The sequence below is a fragment of the Tenrec ecaudatus genome, chromosome 15 (assembly GCF_050624435.1).
Source record: "Tenrec ecaudatus isolate mTenEca1 chromosome 15, mTenEca1.hap1, whole genome shotgun sequence".
Taxonomy (NCBI): Eukaryota; Metazoa; Chordata; class Mammalia; order Afrosoricida; family Tenrecidae; genus Tenrec; species Tenrec ecaudatus.
The window spans coordinates 93,049,081-93,056,418 of record NC_134544.1 but is presented as its reverse complement, the minus strand read 5'-3'; the positions used below and the strand labels follow the sequence as shown (position 1 = coordinate 93,056,418).

Genomic DNA, 7,338 nt, shown 5'->3' with positions numbered 1-7,338 from the left:
GGACCTTGATCTAGAACCTGAATCTCTCCTTTGGACTGAGATTCCACCCAACATGGTCCCGGAGTGTTTCCTGAAAGTCATGAGATAAAGAAAGTGAAAGTTATATGAAAAGTTACTGACTTAAATTAAAATTATGAAATAAAATGATTTAGGTTAATATGGTCTACAACAGTGGTTCTCAACTTGTGGGTCACAACCCTTTTGGGGGGGGGTCAAACAACCCTTTCACAGGGATCTCAATTAATAACAGTAGTAAAATTAGTTATGAACTAGCAACAAAAACAACTTGAAATATGTTAAAGGTTTGCGGCATTAGGCAGATTGAGAACCACTGCTCTAAGCGATGTGTAATGATGATGCAATTCTGAACAAGATTCCAGCATCCATCTTTAAGGACATGGAAATGATCAAGTGAAAAACAGAAATCAAATAGACCCAGGATAAGCAAGGTCAGAACAAGTATTAAAGGACCCATGGGTCTTTGAATCTGCTGTGACCCCCTGCATCTGCCTGCCACTGACCTGATGGGAGAACCAGCACCATCAGGAGGACGAGAAAGGAGGCAGACATTTCTGTATCAAAGACTCTTGACTCAGAAGTCTCTGGGATCCCCTGATTGCAGGGTGGTGAAGGTGGTGGCCTCATTTTAGTAACAAACCACAACAGGCATTTGCCTATGAGTGTTCCTGGCTGTGATACGAGTGAGGGACTATGAACAGTATGCTAATGCGCAGGCACCACAGCTCCACCAGAAAGTATCTCCAGAGCTGGTTGTTGAAATAAGTGGGGTGACACAGATGGGAGTGATGTGACCCACAGGCATACCTTGAATTAGTAGGCTCCATAGATTCCAATATTTGCAATTACAAAATTATGAGTTCCAGTGCAGCATTATTGTTTGATTTGAACATATGCACCCACTAATGTATGCATTCATTTATTGTTTCTGAGGTCTGAGCGCTATGAACACCCCAGAAATTCTTCCGCATTGAGGGAAAACCAATGTAGCAAGCAACCGAAACAAGCTCTTCCTCCAAAACCAAACCACTATGATTGTGTCTCTTCTGACTCAATGGGGACCTTAGAGGACTGAGAACTACTTGTTAGGCGTTCTCTTACTGTAATTATTTACAGGCATAAACAACGTCATCTTACTCGGGGAACCGTTGGCTGGTTTGAATCCTTGACCTTGTGGTGCGCAAGCAAATCTTATCCCATAGCGCCACCACAGCCCTTTATATCTCTGCACCAACAGGCTCATATTACAGGACTTCTTAAATGTCACTTTTAGAAGCCAAGTTATAATTTTAAATATTATATGAATAAGGAAGGCCATAAAAACTGATGACCTTTGACTTATGGTGTTGACAAGAATGATGAAAGCACTGTGGACAGGCTTTCAATAAAACAAACATCTGTTTCGAGTGAAATAGCCAGAGAGTTCCTTAGAATCAAGGATAGTGAGACTTTGTTTTGTGCAACATTATCATTATCCCAGTCCCTTGAGAAAGACATCCTCCATGATAAAGTAGGGGATCAATGAAGAAGCTACATCATGAGATGGATTGACATGGTGGCTGTAACAATGGGCTCAAAAAGAGTCATTGTGATTGTGGTGCTGAACTAGGTATTCTTTAGTTCTGTTGTCCATTGAATCATGTAGAATTGGAATGCACTCTGGCATTTAACAGCATCAAAAAACAAATCAAAATACAAGGTTCTTCTCAGGTCAGGGGGAAAGGGTAGATGTTTTATGTGGGAAACACACCTAACAACGGGAAATTTTTAACAGAATACACTGTCTTGATCATTGCCCATATGCTGAAGCTCACTGTGTCTTGGCTAATTGTTGGTTGAAAATGTCTTGTCAACATTTATAGAACTTTAAACGCCCAAGGTTGCTTGGGTGTAGGATGGTTGTTAGATCCTCCATGAAAGAGAAGAACTGTCTGATAAAGGTTTTCTTATCCATAATACTCATGGGAGAAAGTAATCATGTCTTTAACAAACTGAATCACTGATTCGTTTTGACCTGCCACCCTTTTGGCTAAAAGTTGAGCATTTAATCATCGTGCCACATGATTTTGTGGTCCAGGTTCATCTAAGTATAACTTACATGCATTGACCTTTATTTCTGCAGATGAATGTTTATCTTCTTGTTGCCCCATGTTTAGACATTACATAGATTTCTTCAATGTCAGCACTATTGCCATTTTCTGCTCCTAAGAGTTTATTGTGTGGTGCTGCCTTATGAATTGTATGATTTTAGAAGCACCTCGGACACTATCTGTAGTGCCAGAAACAGCTGCCGCAGTTGTGAAAACTAAGAGTGACTCCAATTATGGCCCAAACCCTGTAAGAAATATCAAAGAAGAATTGATACATTTGGGTTATGGTGTTAGGGAATACCATTAAATATATCATGAGTGGTCTGAAGGACAAACAGGTCTGTTTTCACATAAACACATCTTGAATATTTCTTTTTTTAAAAATATTTTTATTGGAGGCTTGTACAACTCTTAGCACAATCCATACACACATACATTGTCTGAAACACATTTGTATATTTGTTGCCATCATCCTCAAAAGGTTTGCTTTCTACTTGAGCCCTTGTTATCAGCTCATTTCCCCCCTCCACCCCCACTTCCCCATCCGTCATGAACCCTTGATAATTTATAAATTATTATTTTGTCATATCTTACACTGTCCAACATCTCGCTTCACTCACTTTTCTGTTGTCCAACATCTTGAATATTTCATGGAAGCATTCGAGCAAGACTTCATTGCACTCATTTGGTCATGTCATCAGGAGGAACTAGTCCCCAGAGAATGGTCTTGTGCTTGGTAAAGTAAAATGTCAATGCAAATGAGAGAGACTATCAATGAGATGAATATCACAATGGCTGCAGTGATCAGTCCAAACAGAGGAATGATTGTGCGCATAATGCACGTCCGGGCAGCATTTCATCGTGTTGCACATAGGATCTCTGTGAGTTGAAGCCAACTCAAGCGTACCTAAGACTATCAACACATACAATATTATCCAGGTCACTGTAAGTTAACATTATTACATAAGTATACATGTGGGAGCATGTATGAATATGTCTGATTGCTTAAAGAAACTTTGAGATTCATAAGAGAAATTTTTCTTGCATAAAGGTTTCTTTAAGGATCCCTCTTATGTAAAGTAGTTATGCTTTGGGCTGAGATCTGCTCGTATACAGTTTAAAATAACCAGATGTTCCCTGGAAGAGAGGGCTTTTTACTCCTGTAAACAGTTATAGTCTCAGAAACTCACAATATCATCACTGTGAGTTGGCATAGACTCTGTGGTGGTGTTTGGTGTTTTCGAATGTCTCTGGCTTTGACAACAAATAATTCTAGTTAGTACAGTCAATTGCAGACATATCTTATCAAGACATATAACTGTGAACTCTGTTGTATATATGGTCAAAGACAGACAAAGCCCATTCCAATGAAAAGAAGATACATTCAGATGCATGAAGATCCCCCAGAGTGTATACATGATAATCCCTAGAGGTGTGCTGAAAACATGGGGGAAACTGCAGCTTCTGAGCAGAAAGCATCCCTGACTCCTCTCTCGTGCATGTCCTGGAACCATGGCCTGTTGCAGGGAGGTTTGTGTCTGGGCTCACACAGACTTCCCATCAGTGTTACATGGCTGTGTACTCAGGATTCAGAGCTGAGTTATAAATAAGTTGGCTCTTGGAAATGCCCTTGGTGATGCTGAGTCATGACTGGAGAGATGGATTGTAGTTTATTTTCCCATCATGTTATTACCTCAACTCACTCCAGGCCCTTTCCTGGAGCCTGGCAATCCAGTGCACATAATAGCTATTTAAAGAGAATCCAGAGACAGCACAGGTGAAAGACAAGGTCTGTGAGGGCTTCACCACTCCTGGGCCTGACTCTTGTAGCTGCACCTGAGCCAGGACACCTGGTGATGAAAAGAAACAGAGTCATGTGCTCAGATGTTGCATCCCCAGACTTCATGTAGGAATCCCTGAAGCACTCACCTCCCAGAGTTGCCACCAGAAAGGAAAACCCACACATGCTTCATGTTCATGTGGATAAGATTTATGACACCCCAAAAGGCTATCCAGAGTGATGAGGATTTTGAATTTACATATACGGGTGCTGTGGCTTCATGTGGCTGCCAGAGGTATTTGCATATTGGAGGTGCATTTGTAAATCAACTTGAACAGGATAAAGGGAGGCCTCTGGGTCTGCTCCTCCCACTCAAAGAATGCTGCTAACAGTGCTTTTAGGGTAACCCAGATTTTTTTCTGAAGTCTTCACTTTATCTACTGCAGACTTCTCTTAATCCACACAAGAGTGTAACCTGTTCTGGGAGTTATATGCAGCCACAAATCAAGGACATTTTTATTCCCAGTGATAGGTAGAGCAGATATCAACAGAGAGAGAGAGAGAAACAAACAGCCAGACAGAAAGGAGGATAGATGACTATGTAAATAGATAGCTAATGAAAATATTCACCACAAACCAGAGCCATATCTCTTCTGATTCATGACACCTACATTAGTCTATATTTAAACAATGGAACGTTCTAGTGTGGTCAGGCAACATCCAAATCATCAAAAATATTGTTAAATTGGGTAACCATGTCTTTACTTAAATTTACTGCCATATGTCTTCATACCAAGTTTAACTCAAGTGATGGTATTTTCATTTGCTTCATATTCTTGTGAAAGTTGAGCATTGAGTAAAGAAGAGTAAAGAATCATTGCATGTGAATTGTGGTGCTATTGAGGAATATTGGAATTACCATGGACTGTCAAAGGAACTAACCATGTGGATCGCAGAGTAAAGGTTAACTGATGAACCACCAGCAGCAGAAGCTGCTCAGGAGAAAGACTGGACTTTCTATTCCTGTAAACCGTTACAGTCTTGGAAACCCACAGGGCGGTCGCTATGAGTCAGCACTGACTTAATGCTAGTGGTTTTGGTTTGGCTAAAGGAACAAACAAATCTTTCTTGGAGTAGTACATCCAGAATATTCCTTAGAAACAAGGATGATGGTACTTCATCTCACATTTTTGAACATGATATCAAGAGACCCCAGTACTTGGAAAAGGGTATCATACTGGCAAAGTAGAGGACAGTCAAACAGAATAAGGCCCATGAGGAGATGGAATGACACAATAGCTTCAATAATGGGCTCAGAGTTATGAACCATAATGAAAATGACTCAATATTGTACGTTGGTTTGTTCTTTTGCGTATAGGGTTGTTATGAGTTTGAAATGAATGAACTTAGCTAACCCCCCAAAAAAACAAAACAAAAAGCACATATTTAAGAGTGAGAGGGGTGGGGGCTAGCCTGTCAATCAGGCAGCAGCTTGATGACCTCTTTGGAGGCACTAAGGAGACAAATAGCTCACTGGGGGTGGGACCCCCGCCCTCTCCCCATCGCTAGACATCGCTTTTGACAAGCCACATGGAGAAAGGCTGATGGAGCCAGAGCCCTGGGAGTTATAGGAGCCATGTGGAGACCCCTGCCAGCGCTGCGGTGCTTCTACAGCCACTGGATTTACAAGGCTTTTCACCCATTGGCCTGTGATCTTCCTGCATCCATCATTACTTGGCTGTGTGAGTGTAACAAGGAATTTATGGACTAGTATTGCACATCTGGGCTAATATTGGGCTTATGGACTTGATCTGGACTGGGCTCGGATGTTTTCTTAGTACCCAATTGTTCTTGTATATAAAGCTTTTTTTCTTATACACGTGAGTGTCTATGAATTTGTTTCTCTAGTCTACCTAGACTAACAAATATGCTGAAACCAATATCTATTGCTACTTATATCCTGGAAAACTATGGTTACACAAATTCATACAAAGTTCTCACACAGGATATTCATACAAAGTTCTCACACAGGATATTCATACAAAGTTCTCACACAGGATATTCATACAAGGACTGCATATGAATGAGACAAATAAGAATTGAAGAGGGACTGAGAATATTGAAGCACATGATGACCTCCCTTTCATGGTTCTGAATTTTACTAGTTAAACTAACGGAATACAAGCTCAATGATTATACTACCAGTATCATCACCTACTTGTGTTCTCCTCAAGGCAGGCCGGCAGTTATTCACAAGACACTTGAAGGGGCTGAACTTAGAAATCATCCCAGATTTGTGGTCTCTGGATTAACAGACTAAATAAAATGTGGGCTTCTGTGATATCTTCAAAAGTGCCATCAAGCTGTATCTAAAGATGGATAAAAAACAATGAGCATGTGAAGTGATATGTTCCTGAATGAAGAGATAGAAAAGGAAGTTAGTGGTGTCCCTTTTAAAATAAGTAATAATATCTTCAAAAAGACCTGTTGCAGAATTCTCATTGAAAATTAAGAGATGTTTTTTTTAAAAATCATTTTCTAGGGGGCTCGTACAATTCTTATCACAAACCTATCATGGATAATGGAGCAATGGTAGTACAGTGAGCTAACTCCTGGGTCAGTACTTTGAAAGTATCAGTCATTTCACTGGAGAAAGACAAAGTTTCTATGCCCATACATAGTTACAGTGCAAGAAACCTCTGGGGCAGCTCTACCCACAACTTTAAAGTTACTCTGTGTTGGAATCATTTCTATGGCAATGAGTTTGTATCTTTTGTTTTTGGTCTCTTGGAAGAAGTACAGGACAAATGCTATTAAAAAGCAAAGATGGTGTTTGCTTCGGCAACACATGTGCTATAATTGGAACGATACAGAGAAGATTAGCATGGCCCCTGCACAAGGATGACACACAAATTCGTGAAGCATTCCATATTAAAAAAAAAAAAAGTAAAGATGATGAGGTATCAACCTCAATACATGGGATATGTTATGAATGGGATCCTCTGAAGAGACACAATTATTTGTTTTTTAAAAAAAGTTCAAGCAAAATAAACCACCTTCAGTGGCTGTGTTTTTAATAATAGCACAATAATTGTGTTAATTATGTAAGGCTAGGTAAAGATACTGCAAGCCTAGGAAGGATTTCATCTGTTGTAGAAAGGGACATTACCAGTGAGGAATGTTTCTTCAGGGCTTTTTATCAACATAAACAAATATAAGGAATAGGAATTCTCATTTATTGACCAACTGGACACATTTCTAACAGACTCATTCTTTTGATGAAGCCATGAGAAGATATGTCCAACAGTGTAGGAGCCCAATATGCCATCTTTAAAAATCTAAAGAAAATATGTCACTGCCTGATGGAATAAAGAAAACTGTAGTGAAGAAGCAATGGTGACTCTAGATGAGCTAAGAATTCATGTCCTCTGGTAGACCTTTATATCTGGA

At 40.0% G+C, this 7,338-nt stretch overlaps 1 non-coding gene across 1 annotated transcript; it reads left to right on the top strand.

Annotated features, from left to right (window-relative positions):
* Window positions 1-6,717: 6,717 nt before the first annotated feature.
* On the top strand, window positions 6,718-6,824 carry LOC142428325 (U6 spliceosomal RNA). Its single transcript, XR_012780247.1, has one exon. It is a non-coding gene; the product is annotated as a U6 spliceosomal RNA (small nuclear RNA).
* The last annotated feature ends 514 nt before the right edge of the window (window positions 6,825-7,338 follow it).